This window comes from Mus caroli, unplaced genomic scaffold (genome assembly GCF_978045245.1).
Source record: "Mus caroli unplaced genomic scaffold, Mus_caroli_1 scaffold_2, whole genome shotgun sequence".
Taxonomy (NCBI): Eukaryota; Metazoa; Chordata; class Mammalia; order Rodentia; family Muridae; genus Mus; species Mus caroli.
Genome location: NW_028227257.1, coordinates 53,682,974 through 53,699,373, shown reverse-complemented (window position 1 = coordinate 53,699,373; position 16,400 = coordinate 53,682,974). Strand labels below are relative to the sequence as shown.

The 16,400-nt window shown below is 40.1% G+C and overlaps 1 protein-coding gene across 6 annotated transcripts in view; it reads right to left on the bottom strand.

The window, feature by feature from the left end:
- Positions 1-16,400, bottom strand: part of Atp8b4 (ATPase phospholipid transporting 8B4 (putative)) — a 179,434-nt gene that overhangs the window by 113,644 nt on the left and 49,390 nt on the right. The window contains exon 1 of one of the 6 annotated variants that reach the window (XM_085834478.1): positions 847-1,054. The exons of the other annotated variants lie outside the window; for them this stretch is intronic. The gene's annotated coding sequence lies outside the window, so the exon portion shown is untranslated. Of the gene's footprint in view, positions 1-846; positions 1,055-16,400 lie in introns of those variants that run through there. 6 annotated transcript variants of the gene reach the window in all.

Below are 16,400 nucleotides of genomic sequence, written 5' to 3'. Positions count from 1 at the left end.
CTTTTCAGTGTTCTGTCTAGCTCAGTGTGCTGAGACAACAGGAAGGTTTGTGACCCTCACTTGTCTTCCTCTTTAAGGTACCGGGTATTGTTATTTCTCCTGGGAACACCTCCCTTGGACACCAGTGGCATCTCTCAGGGACTGTCTTCTGGAGCTATGATGGAATGAGGAAGGACTCCTCCTGTAGCTTATGGTTATTACATTGCTACTGAAATGTTCTGGGGTCCCTATCGAAAGTCTGTTCTGGGAAGCTAAGACGACCTTAAGTTTTGTTTTGAAATTCTACACCTCCTACTTCTATGCTATACCCTCTGGAAGAATCCACGGGAAACTGTAAGTGCTACCTCCCCCTAAGAACATAGCCTCACCCAACTCCCTCTGAAACAACCTACACCATGAACTAGCAGACACTTCTGCCAGACAAGTGACAGAACCCTAACAAGAAGAGAGCATACCCCTTACAACGTAAGACAGGGATAGACTCAGAGTCTTATGAAGAAACACAAAGTAGACTTCTTTAGAGGGGGAAAAAAAGCAACTCCATGCTTGCTATTAGAGTGTTTGCAGATAAGGTGCCTGGGGTCATTGGAAAACTGTGGGCTTTGTGAGAGGTCTTCATGCATCCTCTATTTAAGCTGCTACACAAGAAGCAATGTGTATAGTGCCATCGGAAGTGTAGGGCTTTGCACATTGTTTGTTGTTGTTGTTGTTGTTTGCATTCTATCTTACAAAATACATACAACATTACTCAGATAGAAACTTGGACATGTATCCAATATACACTAAGGGTCATTGCTACCAAAGTAGTCAAATTCACCAAATAAGCAAAAATTAATGGACACTCACAAACGGTTAAAATTGCTGTGCTCTGAACCCAGCTCTTTTCTTTGTCCTTTCTGCTGCCACCACTACCGAGAGCAATGCAATGTCCCCTGCAGCTTAGGGAAGAGATTTGCTTAAAAGATCATCCTCAAAGTATTGATGGATTTGTGAGATTGCAGCTCATGTGGCAGCTGAAGCAGTGGGTACGGGTGCTCCCCGTATTGATCATCCTCAAAGTATTGATGGATTTGTGAGATTTCAGCTCATGTGGCAGCTGAAGCAGTGGGTACGGGTGCTCCCCGTATTGATCATCCTCAAAGTATTGATGGGTTTGTGAGATTGCAGCTCATGTGGCAGCTGAAGCAGTGGGTACGGGTGCTCCCCGTATTGATCATCCTCAAAGTATTGATGGGTTTGTGAGATTTCAGCTCATGTGGCAGCTGAAGCAGTGGGTAAGGGTGCTCCTGGCTATGACTGTGCACATGTGTTGCAGAGGTGCCCAGGCTCCTGTCTCAAGGGATCCTGCATCCAGCCTCTGCTGAGGAGACACCAGATGGCCTGTGCACTGTGAAAACAACACAACCCCAAGGAGTTGACATTTTTCAACCTAGTTGTTCCCTCCCAAATGCATAGGACTTGTAACTTATTAGTTTTCTGAAATAAGTTGATTTAATTGCTCTGGGATTCTCAGAATTCAAGATTTGGTTCCATTTTCCCAATCACCATATACTTAGATACGATCTAGCTAGGTCTTCCTTGAACCAGATGTTTCTAAAACAGATGGGATAATAACATCTCCTTTACCTTAGTAAAATAATCCAAAATTAAAAAAAAAAAGTCACAACATTTAGATCCAGAAGATCCCATGAAACAGGTGGCATTTAAGAACCATAGCAAGTAGACAAGGTTTAGGGAACCACTCAGGACACCCCATCCTTCAGAACATGGGGAGTAGAGTTTAAGTAAAGGGGGTGATGGCAACTTCTCCCAAAACCTGTTATGACTTGGTTTGTACTTACTTTCTCTGGCAAAGACACAGTATGCTGAGGGCTGAAGACTTAGCTGGAAACTCAGTGGGTTTTCAAACCTAAGGTTGAAATAGCATCCAGCAGTACTGCACCGCACTCTTGGCTCCAGAGTTTCCCATAAGCAAGACTCCAACCCATGACTGAAGCTAAAGGGCAGAAGTTTCGATGGTAAAAGGGACCAAAAGAATGTTTCTGGTTTCCCATTAGTGACACTAACTCCAGGGCAGAAGAGGGGGGATTTGCCGAGGAGAAAAAGAATACTAGAGAAGGAAAATGCAATTGTTCTCCCTTAATTAGCCGATCAGCCCTCTCATACTAAGCTTGGTTCTGTCAGTGTGCAGCATATGCCAGCACTAGGAAATACAGACATATCTCCTGATCAGAGACACTTTTATTCAGCACTGTATCATCGGAACTTAAGCAACTGTCTAGGTTAGATGCCATTCAATACATCTTCTTGAATGACTGCTAACTAAATTAAGGAATATAAAAACCAATATTTCTAAAAAGAACTTTTATTAAATATTACCATTTCCCTAAACATACAACATGAATTCTAGCAATCCACATTTTTTAGTGCCTACTTATTGCACCCCTGAGCACAGATTCTTTCACGTAGGGAGTCATAGATAAAATACAAATGACACTCCATTACATTTGAGCTTCAGATAAAACAAATTATTTTATATGTAAGCACATCCTTTGTGATACTTGGGACGCTGGATACTAAACGTTACGGCTTATTAGTCTGTTTGAATGTAAATAGTTTTACATCTAGATTTGTCTCATGTAGTAAGACTATTAATATTTATCTTATCTCCCTTAATCCTCATGACCACGCATGAGCTGGATCCTGCTTCTACTCAGATCATACAGGACCCTGGGGTTCACAGAAGTTAGAATATTTACTCTATTTGAAATATCTATATAAAATTCAGATGCCCACACACTTTGATATAGGCATCCCTCTTTAAGGAGCTGATTATATGGGAGTTTAAACATAAGTATACACGGGGGTTCATTGCAGCATTACTTACAGAAACTAGTTAGAAACTACAAATATTACCATGGGATGCTTACTTATCACAGATTATATGTACTCAGCAGAATTAACTGTACTACATGCATATTCAGAAGAATAATGTAACCAAAAGAGGATGACAATGGGTCTGTATGCACTGACAGGAAACAGGATCTAATTTCCATTGTTGGGCTAAAAGAGGTGTGTCTAGCCCCGCACCTACATGGTAGGATCCAGGTGTTGAGACAAGGGTGTTCCTACACAAGCTTTTCTTTTTAAATTTTCTTTTTTTTTTTTTTTGAGATTTTGCTATATTTCTCCCTTTCTTTTATTTCCTCCAAATACTTTCATAGAGCCCTTCCTTGTTCTCTTTCAAATTCATAATCTCTCTTTTCCATAATTGTTATTACATGCACATATATATGCATATGTAGTATATGTATGTGTATGTGTGTATGTACATGCATACATTTTCCTAAATAAAACCTGCTCAGACTGTGTAGCATTACTCATATGTATGCTATGTTAGCATTACTCACATGTATGCTCAGACTGTGTAGCATTACTCACATGTATATTATGTTAGCACTTCTCATATGTATGTTATGTTAGCACTTCTCATATGTATGTTATGTTAGCACTACTCACATGTATGTTATGTTAGCACTTCTCACATGTATGCTATGTCAGCATTACTCACATGTATGCTCAGACTGTGTAGCATCACTCACATGTATGTTTGCAGGACTGAGCACTTGGTTTTGGATAATCAGTTGCTGTGCTCTTCCCTGGGAAGACAGCTTTTCCTACTCTGGTATTCTTTAGTAGCCTGCAGTTCTTCATGTACCAGTGAGGCTGTGTGAGCTTTCCCCTGTCCGTGCTAGCATGTCTATCAGTGACATCCTTGTTTAGCTCCTGTTTAGGCAGCCATGTTAGTGAGACTTTATGGGTCTCACCTTCTTAGGAGACACAGTCTCACAGCAGACTACCTAATCTCCTGGCTCTTACAAACTTTCCTCCCCTCTTCTTCGGTGTTCCCTGACCCTTAGGTGGGAAAGTTGTATTGTAGATATTTCCATTGCCTTGGGCTCTCAACTAGGCATTTTGACTGTGGTTTTCTGTAATGGTCTCCATTTGTTGCAAAGAGAAATTTCCTTGAGGAGAAGTGAAGACTACACTTGTCTGTGGGTATATGGACAAGTGTTACAGTATAGTTAAGGCCTGTGGTGGTTTAATAAAGTGGTGGTTGTAAGTCTCCTCTGGGATCCATGGCTTCACTAGCCCTGGGTAGCTGGCAGGTTTCTAGTGCCAGAGACGATTTTCCTTTTGTTGAGCAGGAACTAGAGAGCTGTTCGTTCCTGCCAAGGTATATATGTCACTTCTGTACCCTTAGGGTTATCTGCCATGCTGGTCATTGCTTACACACATATTTTAACATACTTCCAGTTTGATTCTATTGCTATGATAAACACCATGACCAAACACTTGGGGAGAAAAGGATTTTTTTTATCTTACACTTCCAGGTAACAGACCTTCACTAAAGGCATGAACTAAAACAAAGACCACTGGGAGAATTCTGGTCCTGGCTGGACCCACAAGGCTTGTTCAGCCGACTTTCTTATATAACCCAGGACCACCTGTCTAGAGATGTCACTGCCCACCATAGGATGGGCCCTCCCACATCAATCATTAATCAATAAGATGTTCCCGCAGACTCACCCACACACCAGTGTGATGAAAACAGCTCTTCAGCTATGATTCCCTCCTTCCAGGGGATGCTAGTTTATATTAATTTAATAAAAACTAGCCATCACTCAGGCCTTGAAAACTTCCATGAAGGCATTCCAGAGATGCTTGAGCAGTTGCCACTGGTGAATGGAAACTCAGGGAACCAGAGAACCAGGCAATGCTTCATATCCACCCTGTACCCAGTCAAACAGCTTGGTTTCTCATTATTACATAAGTTGACATTTATAGGTCAATGTGTTGCAAAACAAATAATAAATCCTTCTTTTGATTTACTTTATGTGTATAGGTGTTCAGGCTGCATGTATATCTGTACTACATTTATACAATGGACAAGGAGGCCAAAGAAGGGCACTGGGTCCCCTGGAACTGGAGTCACAGGTGGTTGTGAGCCATCACGTAGGTTCTGGAAATTAAACCCAGGTCCTCAAGAAGAGCAGCCAATGCTCTTAATCCCTGGCCCATCTCTCTAGCCCTATGAAAGCTTTCTTTGGATTACATGTAAGTGATGAGGCTTCAACTAGAACCCAACTTTGGCTATAAAAGTCATACCATATAAATCTGCATCCATTGTTCTTACTTTTCTTTCTTTGTTAAGCATATCCTACCTGCTTAAAAGGAGAGTGGGCCCTGAGGAGCTGGAACAATTTAAGCAAGGTGATGGTGCACAGTCTCAGTATTCAACACCATCTGGTCTGAGGATATCATGCAGTCATGGTCTCCTGACATAGATACTCACTAGATAGCAGAAGGCTCTGATTCTTTTCAACCCCAGCACTGTCAGAGATGAGCTAGAATAAAATGGATAGCTTGGCCTCAAGCCACTATAATTATACTGATGTGTGGGGCCTCATAACGCTGAGAATGAACATGACACTCGTATCTTTGCAATCTACTTCTTTTGAAGAAAACGGATGCATCCCTCCTTTTTGTCCCTTTTTCTCAGCAAAACGCCACACTGTGGCAAAAACCACATGAGCGGATCGCCGTGGACAGCAGCTGAAGGGCTTTCCCACTGTGTTTACCAAGGATGGAGGGGAGGAAAAGCAGAGAAAAATAAAAGTTGTAGTGCTATGGTGCAGATGGTTTAACACATTGCTGAGAAGAGCAACCAGCCACGGAGATGCCACGGAGATGCCACGGAGATGCCACGGAGATGCCTGCCTGGTTCTTGGGTCCTACTGGATATTATTCAGAGGCAGAAGCATACAGACAATATGGAGCCTCACCTTTTGGAAGCCAGCTGATGCCTTCACCTATTAGTTCTGCCTGAATAATAAAGCTACCAAATGTTATACAAAAGAAACTTCTCTGAATCAATATTTCCAGAGCCCCTCTACCTTCCATAAATTCGGTTAATCCATAATGAGGCCATAAGGAATTCAAACTCATTTCAGAGGAATATTGTTGTCTTTACTGGCATGCATTAACACTGAGGGAAATGCCCTAGACTGACCAGAGAAAGCAGAGCTGTTCAGACAGAATTCTTTGACAGCACAGCCACAGACATCAGAGAACAAGAAGTTGATTGACACATCTCTCAGGAAAGAGCTCTGAATGTTGTAATTCCAGGATAAAGGACCAGTATTGCATTTTCTATTACCTCTGATAACAGTCTTAACTAAATTTTTGAGAGCTATCAGACAAGCAGATTATATATTATAAGTTTATATATGAAAAGTGTTAGGTAGAAATGTGAAATCCCAGCAGTGATGATACAAAGCACAGCTCGGTGGTCTGATAGGGTTTGCTCTGCTCTTGGAACCTAATGTTTCTGGAAACAACACCTCTAATTTCTTCAAACAAAGCCTAAGTAAAAGTAACCCCAAGAGATTATGAGCCCTGCCACTTATTAGATCTACAGTCAGATTTAGTTCTAAGTTTAGTTTAGATTCTAAGAAAAAAATCAACCCACTTTAAAATAAACTGTGATGCCTATCCTGTTAACTCCTCAAAAACAGGATAACATATGGGTGAAATTTTTGAGTAGTGACCACCAAGACGACATGTGATGTCATCCTCCATTAATGAATTCAAGACCACCCTTCTATGGCCAGAATAATCACTGTAAGCTAGACATCATGCTGAGTACCAGGGCTACAAGGGCTATTAGTACCAACTATATTCACCAAATAACCTAGAAAATAGTGGGAAATTTAAATCTGGTTCCTAAATAGACACAGTAAATCATCTTTGCCTTCTAATACCTGGAAAGCATGGATATTCTTCCAGCCCGCAATGAAGAGTACCTGCACTTTCAAACAATGACTTCACTAGTAAAGTGTTTGCCACGCGTTTGTCATCAATAGCCCAGCGAGAAAAATTGATAGAACCGAGGGACTGTCTAATAAAGGATATATTAACTTTCAGTCCTCAAGATATTCCAAGTGTCCCGCCCCCCATGTACAGTGAGCTCATCGGAAAAGCATATGCCTGGTCTTTATTACTCTGATCCCTCCAGACTTGTCTTCTCAGAACCATGACTTCAATCAGGATTTACTTATGGTCATAAGTAAAATATCTTTTTCCCTGAGGCTTCAACCATTACGTCATTCACATTTCTCTCAGCGCCGAGATAAATCACATGGCTGGTGATCTCTAGATAATTCTCCCTCCCATTGGACCATCCGCTTTGTATCCTCAGCACCTCTGTTATGAGAAGAAACAGAGTTCAAGCTCATGTCTCAAGTGTATGAACAACAAATCATAACAGATCATTTAAACAAAAACTAGAAAACGTCACTAAAGGTCTCCGTCTGCAGAGGGTAACATCACAGGGGCCATCTTGATGACCTGAAAATAGAAAATTCTGTTTAATGTGGATTAGAAGCTGGAATTTTTTTGATTTCTTAAACTTTGCAAGGATAAAGTATTGGCTTCCTACTTTTGACAGAAATTATGTAAAATTTCACTAAAAAGCATGCATGTTGCAGGATCACAAAACAAACACTTGAATTTGCCACTAAACAACCATTAACTAATAGCTGTGACTGTGGTTATTATCACGATGCACTTCGTCATAAGGACAGCAAGCTGATTTCTATCTCAAGTCTTTGAAGGGGCCATCTGTGCTCCCTGTGTGTGTGTGCTGGCCACCTGGGTTTCCTCCCATGGGGAATGTGTCCCCAACCCAATCACAGACTCTCTAGTGACACTGTGTGGTCAGTCCCCATGTCTGTCTTATTCATCACAGTTGACTGCCCTTGGCTTTATTTTACTTACTAGTTATACTGCTGTGCTTTCAAAGCAGTCACCAAAGACCCACTGTTAAAGGGTTGGTCACAGCCTGTGGTACCACTGAGAAGTGAGGAAATTAATTCATGAGACCTTATAAGAGTAAGTTAGACCACTGAGGGAGTATCTTGAGGAGACAATTAGGATCCAGACCATAACCCTTGTCCTACTTTTGCTTCTCAGTGACAAAGTGATCAGTCTTATCCTGCATGTACCCCTGTCAAGATTGTCTGAGACTCACTCCAGATCCCAAAACAATGGAGTCAACTGACTGTGGACTAAAATAACCCTTTCTGCCTTTTAATTTTCTTTTCTCCTGTATTCTGTCACAACAATAGAAGATAACTAACACACACACAGATCCTTAGTGGGCCCTTCTCTTCCTATTTTCTTCGAATTTTGGACTCCCTCACTGTTACCCTAGGTGCCTCAGATGCTTTCAACTTTATATTTGGCGTTGACCCCTTAGTAACTTTCAGCATTCTCCACCTCTACAGAATGAATAAATTTCTCAACAGACCTCTGGTTTCACAGTCTTGGGAAAAAATGATGAAGCAGCCACTAATATCACCACAGCATGCTTCTTGCCCTCATTTCTCATCTCAGGGCTTCAGCAATGAGCTATGAACTCCTGATCACACACACTGGATGCTCATGCACATCCAATCAAGTACTGTATTCTTTCATTATTACCTTTAAAACATGTCTAAAAGTATGAGTATTAGATGATATATGGAATTACTGCTAGTTTGGTAAGTATATAGAATCATGGGTAAATATATTTTTAAATATTTTAAGTAAATAATTAAAATAATCTGAATAAATTAAAATATTTAAATAAAAATAAATATTTTTTACAGGTCTAACTACAGTACTGAGGGATCCAATGCCCTTTTCTGAACCCCATATATACATACACACACAATATACTTATTCAAACACACACATACATACATAATTAAATCATTAAAAAACACAAAATGTGGGCTAGAGAGATGACTCAGCAGTTAAGATCACTGACTGTTCTTCCAGAGGTCCTGAGTTCAATTCCCAGCAACCTGGTGGCTCATAACCATCTGCAATGAGATCTGATGCCCTCTTCCTGTTGTGTCTGAAAACAGCTACAGTGTACTTACATTAGATAGATAGATAGATAGATAGATAGATAGATAGATAGATAGATAGATAGATAGATAGATAGGAGAAGGAAAAGGATTTTTTTAAAAAATCATAAAACATGAGGATAAACACAAAATATCAAGAAGTTGATGACAGCTATCAGGAGGTAATATATAGGTAAAGATTCATTGTACTGTTCTATTTATGTGTCTGTGTGTTTGAAACCCCAACAAAGAAAAATAGATGGTGATGATGATGATAGAGATAATTGATAAGTATAGTTAATTGACAGGTAAATAAAATATACATAAATAGATGATTTATAGATTTATTGGTTGGTTTTTGAAACACGGAAAAGAAGATTAATAGATATATAGAAAGATAGATGATAGGTAAATAGAGGATAGGTGATATATCAATAATAGATGATAGATAATTAGATAACCACCAGTTGTGCCAGCACCATTTGTTGAAAATCCTGTCTTTTTTCCACTGGATGGTTTTAGCTCCCTTGTCAAAGATCAAGTGACTATAGGTGTGTGGGTTCATTTCTGGGTCTTCAATTCTATTCCATTGGTCTACTTGTCTGTCGCTATACCAGTACCATGCAGTTTTTATCACAACTGCTCTGTAGTACAGCTTTAGGTCAGGCATGGTGATTCCCCCAGAGGTTCTTTTATCCTTGAGTAGAGTTTTTGCTATCCTAGATTTTTTTGTTATTCCAGATGAATTTGGAGATCGCCCTTTCTAATTCGTTGAAGAATTGAGTTGGAATTTTGATGGGGATTGCATTGAATCTGTAGATTGCTTTTGACAAGATAGCCATTTTTACTATATTGATCCTGTCAATCCATGAGCATGGGAGATCTTTCCATCTTCTGAGATCTTCTTTAATTTCTTTCTTCAGAGACTTGAAGTTCTTTTTTTTTTTTTTTTTGGTTTTTCGAGACAGGGTTTCTCTTTATAGCTCTGGCTGTCCTGGAGCTCACTTATCATACAGATCTTTCACTTCCTTTGTTAGAGTCACGCCAAGGTATTTTATATTATTTGTGACTATTGAGAAGGGTGTTGTTTCCCTAATTTCTTTCTCAGCCTGTTTATCCTTTGTGCACAGAAAGGCCGTTGACTTGTTTGAGTTAATTTTATATCCAGCTACTTCACTGAAGCTGTTTATCAGGTTTAGGAGTTCTCTGGTGGAATTTTTAGGGTCATTTATATATACTATCATATAATCCGCAAAAAGTGATATTTTGACTTCTTCCTTTCCAATTTGTATTCCCTTGATCTCCTTTTGTTGTCGAATTGCTCTGGCTAGGACTTCAAGTACAATGTTGAATAGGTATGGGGAGAAAGTGGGCAGCCTTGTCTAGTCCCTGATTTTAGTGGGAATGCTTCCAGCTTCTCGCCATTTACTTTGATGTTGGCTACTGGTTTGCTGTAGATTGCTTTTATCATGTTTAGGTATGGGCCTTGAATTCCTGATCTTTCCAAGACTTTTATCATGAATGGATGTTGGATTTTGTCAAATGCTTTCTCCACATCTAAGGAGATGATCATGTGGTTTTTGTCTTTGAGCTTGTTTATATAGTGGATTATGTTGATGGATTTCCATATATTAAACCATCCCTGCATCCCTGGAATGAAACCTACTTGGTCAGGATGGATGATTGTTTTGATGTGTTCTTGATCAATAGACAGACAAACCTACTTATGCTTAAAGCCTTCACTGACACAACCAAAGTCTATGACATTGCTATCTCACCTGGACATAACTTATCTTCCTCTTGTGTCCAGTATCTATGCTGCAACCAGAGAAATTTCTGTATTATACCTACAATTTTCCTGTGAAAAGCCTCCATGGCCTCTCCTGACATATAACATAAAACTGAAATTGGCATTCTTCACTCTTTCCTATAAGAATTGGCTCTTGACTGAACACAGTGGCTCAGGCCTGTAGTGCCACCACTTGGGATACTAAAGCAGGAGGATAATCACAAGTTTGAGTCCAGCCTAGGTTATATAGTGAACTAAAGATCAGCCTGGGCTATAGAACAAGACCCTGTCTAAAATATAAAAACAATAGCTGGCTTTTGTTTGTCTCTCAGAACTCCATTTTATCCCAGTTCCCCCACCTTGATGGAGACCTTACTATCACCCAGATCATTTCCAATCTGGGGCAAATCCTACTTCTGTCAAGAGGCCATTATATTCACTGCACTAGTGATCTGCTTCCAACTCCCACCCAGGGCATTCAACCCAGTAACTAATGCCTTAAGTCCAATTGGTGCTGACCACATGTGCATGGGTGTGGAGCCTCCCACTGGGCATAGGAAACCTGAAATTACATTAAACCATTAAACTGTCTTTCCCTCTGGAAAGCAGGCTAAGGCTGTGTCTGGTTTCTTGTTTCTGTATTCTTAACATATAGATCCACGCCTAGCATCCTGTGAGTTTGGGAGATATTTGCTGAGTAGATTTAAGTGAAGTATCTATGTATGTAGACACTCATGTCGTGTACTTATTTAGCTCTGGAGTAAAGGTGAGAAATAGTTTCATATGACTATTCTTGCTGGCAAGACCCTGTGACATTATAAAAGAGATAATACAAGGAATAGCAAGAAGTGAGGGGCAGGGTGGATGGTTAAAACATAAACCATACCAGGTTGGAGAATAAAAGCATTGTTTGTTTGGTTGGTTTTTAAAATAAAGAATTCACTTCAGAGAGTCAAGCTGCATCTCCTACAAGATAGATTACAATTCTTCTCAGTCTCCGGTGCCTGTGAGATAATCTGTCTTGGAATGCACCCTGATAGCTGAAAAAACTAAGTGTATTGTACTGAATTCCACAAATACAGAGCACTCACTATTGGCCAAGCTTGACCCCAGCAAGGGAGAAACCCAACGTGGTATCAGTCAGATCTGAAGAGGCTGACAAGAAGGAATGCGGGAGAAGACTGACTTCACCACGTGCGTGTGAGCTGTGGCAGTACTGGCCATTGCCACAGCATCACAAAAATACTCTAGTGACCATTCTACCTGCATGGAACAGCACTGGGAATATGTCTACATAGGGTGGTACATGAGGAACCCCTGTGGATGGAGGGCTGGAAAGAGAGAACACGCTATAGTTATGTAAAAGCCAGTGATCTGGTGTGGCCAGAGGTGGTCCTACAAAGACTACACCATCCAGAGGCTTTCAGTGGCAAAGAGTGGGTAGGAAAGTTTTAAAATAGGAATATATTTGATCTGTACTATTTTGTGGAAAGGAAATAAGGAGGACGCTAATGGGAGCAGTGTCCATTCCCAAGGTGACATCCTAGTGTCCAGCATTGCTTCCACTGGAGGAATTCCTTTAGAAGACAACATTTAAAATATATTTCCTAGCAGAATAGAAAGAAATACAGGTCAGTATTAAATGATGAGTATAAATAGGCAAGTAACACAAAAAAAGAAATAAGAGCTAATAAATATGTTTGAAAACACCACCACTAGAAATTGGGTGTGCCCATTTCTTAAATGAATGTAACCTGTTCCCTGCGGGCTGAGAATGCCCACAATCACTCAAGTCAAATAGCTTTGACCATAGCAGGAAATCTGTATCCAAAACTCGTGCCTACAATTCATTCCTTGGAGCAGCAGAACGGTCAGCTCTTAGCTTATCTACTATGGAGGTAAAATCCTTTAAGTACAGCTTTATTACAATGAACTCCAATGTCCAAAAAGTGTTCTTATTTTGTGTTTGTACCCCAGTAAGAGCCAAGATTTTAAGCTCTACTAAAAACAAAACAAACAAACAAACAAAAAGGCTTTATCTATTTATGTTCATTTAAAAAACTAATAGATATATTATTTTAAAATATCATACAGTTAGTATATTTGGAGTTATTTAAAATTTATATTGAAATGCTTCAAAATTTATATTGAAATACGTATGTATTTTCAGTAGACAAGCATCTACATAAGACTGTTCAATTGATTGTTGTTTTATAACTTTCATAATACTCATTTTTATTGTTAAAATATTTTATAAATTTTAAAGAGTATGATAAAATGAAAGGTATTGCAGGTTTTGAAGCGGGGAGGCTCTCAGGAGGAGTTGGGGTACAAAAGGGAAAGAAGAATGTGATGTAAATCTATTTACTCAAAATGTTTTTTTAAATGTTCAGATAAATTGAAATTATGTATCTTTTCTCATCATAATGCAATAAAACTTAAATTTAAAAAAAAAAAAGAAAGAAAGAAATCGGGAGTGCAAGGCAGGTCTCCACACTCAACAGCCAGATGTTTAAGAAGCTGATACTCAAAGTCACAGTGATGCTGTCGGAAAACAACATTCATTGGTTCAGACATGAGAGTGAGTTCACATAAACTTCCTGGAAATGAATTCAGTAGTATATTTTAATAATGCCTCTGTTCTTCCTTAAAGAGACTTCGCTTTGCAACAGAGTCCATTAAAGAAACAAACAAACAAACAAACAGTTGATCAAAATGCTAGAAGCAAGTGACTGTGTGCCACCTGCCCCAACTGATAGCCACCACCTTACTAAGCCGGCATAATCCTCAACTATATTCTAACCATCTGTCCTTATACCCACAATCAGTGTAGCTCTCATCTCCCATCAAGGAAATGACTCTTTCTAACTGATAAAGACCAATATGAAAACCACAACCAATCAAAATGCAGAGTTGTAGAGCCCAGTCCCAATAGATACACCTCCAATACAACATTCCTACCTAAGGCTCAGGAAATGAGAAAGGCTGGAGATGGGCCATAAAGATTGCAACAACCAGAGAAACAGGAAGTCAACTGTCAGACTCTGTCTCCTAAAAATGTCATGGAAGCTACACCGTGAAGCCTCAACAACATACTGCCTAAATGGAGACAAGGCCAACATGCTAACATGGAAGGGAGAAATCTCATGGGCCCCAACCCTAGACATGGGACTATAGGCAACTAAGAGATCCTAAGAGAAAGAGAAAGTCTTTCCCAAGGAAGAGTTTCCCTATCGATTATTCAACACTAGACAGTCCCAAAATGATATACATACAAGTAACATTATATGCACTGAGCAGGTTATATTTATATATTTGGTAAGTACATATGTGTGTGCATATACATATATATATATGAATATATGATACACATATATGATATATATTTGATTTAAATTAAAGAAAACTTAAGGGCTGGTGAGATGGCTCAGTGGGTAAGAGCACTGACTGCTCTTCCAAAGGTCCTGAGTTCAAATCCCAGCAACCACATGGTGGCTCACAACTACTCATAATGAGATCTGATGCCCTCTTCTGGTATATCTGAAGACAGCTACAGTGTACTTAAGTAAGATAAAGCAAGATAAATAAAAATCTTTTAAAAAATAAAGAAAACTTAAAATATTTAATACAATAAATAAAAATTTTAAATAAAATAAAATTTAATTAAAAATTAAAGTCAATTAAAGAAAAAGGGGCCATAACTTTGAGAGAGAATAGGTGGGTACCTGGGAGGGATTAGAGGGAGAAACAGGAAGGGGGAGATTATGCAATGATGAAGTTATATTCTAATTTCTAGAAATAAAAAATTACAATAAATAAAGTTTAAAACAAAAACAAAAACACTCAAATCTGCAGTTTTAAATAGCCACTGTTCTCAAATGTTCTCTGTCATGATTGTTGAATACTATTTTCCTTCATTGTCTCTCAACTCCAAAGTTCCCTGGTCTTCGTCCTTAAAAGGAGATGCAAGAAGAGACACACTGCAGTCCGGAGAGAAAGGAAGAAGAAAGAGAAGACTGAAGAATCAGCAGCTAGTCTCCAAAACAGAAAGAAAGGCTGTCCCTGCCCGGCTGAGAGCAGAAAGAGGGCAGCCCCTCAGCCAAGGGAACTAATGCACAAGGAAAATAAAAGCCTTTTGGAATTTCCCTCTGTAATGAAGGGTTGGGTGTAAAAGCAAAATGACAACCAAGAAAATAGGACGCTCACTGAGCTGTCCCTGGGGCCAGAAGCAGCTTAGAACCTGGGTATACTGGGACACAGGAAAAAAAGAGTACACGTCTTGTTTTCTAGTTTTAATTTGTCTTTTTCTTATATCTTTACATATATATTTTATTATTTGTTTCATTAAACTTTCAGTGGGAAAAATTATATGGAAATTTCCTTCCAAAATCAGGCCTGTAGCAGTTTAAGTGTGGGCTCTATGATCCCAGATCCTAGTTCTACTGTGCAAGTGTTTAGAGAGTTGACGCCCCTCGTCGGCTGATAGAGACAGTAAACAGACTGTGCGATCAGGGCCAGTAATTTCCAACAGACACTTAATAACTAAGTCAAGGAAGGGGGAGTGGGGAACAATTCTTTCCTTCTGGCAGAAAACTTAATATTTTTTATATTCTAAAACTATTTACAGTTCATATGGTTTCCAGACCCCCTCTCCCAAAGCAAGGGCCTCATCCCCCTGCCTAAGTGTCTCAGCATTCCACATGTGACTCCTCAGGCAGCCGGCCAGGAGAGCATTTGATTTTAAATGAAGCCTTAAATTTAGCAGTGTGAAGGGGAGGGCAATCTGAACACACATGCCTGGGAGGGACAAGGACACCAGATGGGGCCAGGGGTGAACACAAACTTTCAACCAGCCAATTCAAAACGCCTTGCTAGGAAGGCAAGGACTGTGCAGGCCCCGCGGGCCATCTCTACCCTCCATGCCAGCGTCTAGAGCCAGGCAGACCTGGTAGTTTGCCCATCTGGCATGGAGCACAATTCTTCCTCCATTCTTTGGAGTCCATTCCGATCCCCCAGCAATGTTCAGTTCCGTCCTGGGATCTCCCCGCACTTCCTTATTTTAGTAACTGGTCAATTGCACCTGCGACTCATCTCAACAGAGAGGACATTTCCAAGCTTCTTTTGTCTTTAGATCTAATTTAGAAGTCACTAACCTGCTTTAAGTGTTCTCTGGACTGAGGGAACAAATCACTCGGAATACATGGCTTAAAGGAGTAGGATGGTCTGTTAGCAGGGTGTGAGCAAGAATGGAATCCCTCAGGAAAAGGGGGAAGGTCTGTCTGCTTTCCCTGCTAGCTTCCAGTAGCCCTTGAGTCCCTTCTTGTGGGGCTAGATAGGTCGAACGCCTGCTGCCTGCTTCCTCCCCCTCCTCCCCCTCCTCCTCCTCCTTCCCCTTCTCCTCCTCCTCCTCACCCTCCTCTTCCTCCTCCCCCTCTTCCCCTACCCTGTCCCTCTCCCTCCTCCCCCATATTGCCCTCTTTTCTCTATCTCAAGATATCTGTGGTTGAGTCTAGTATATACCCTGATCCAGGGTCATCTTACCTCAACGTCTAAATTATACCTGCAAAAGTAAACAATTTCATTCTAAATAAGACCACACCCATAATTCTGTAGGTTGGAGGTTAGAAAGGCTGCCAGCATGGTAGAATATAGTAATA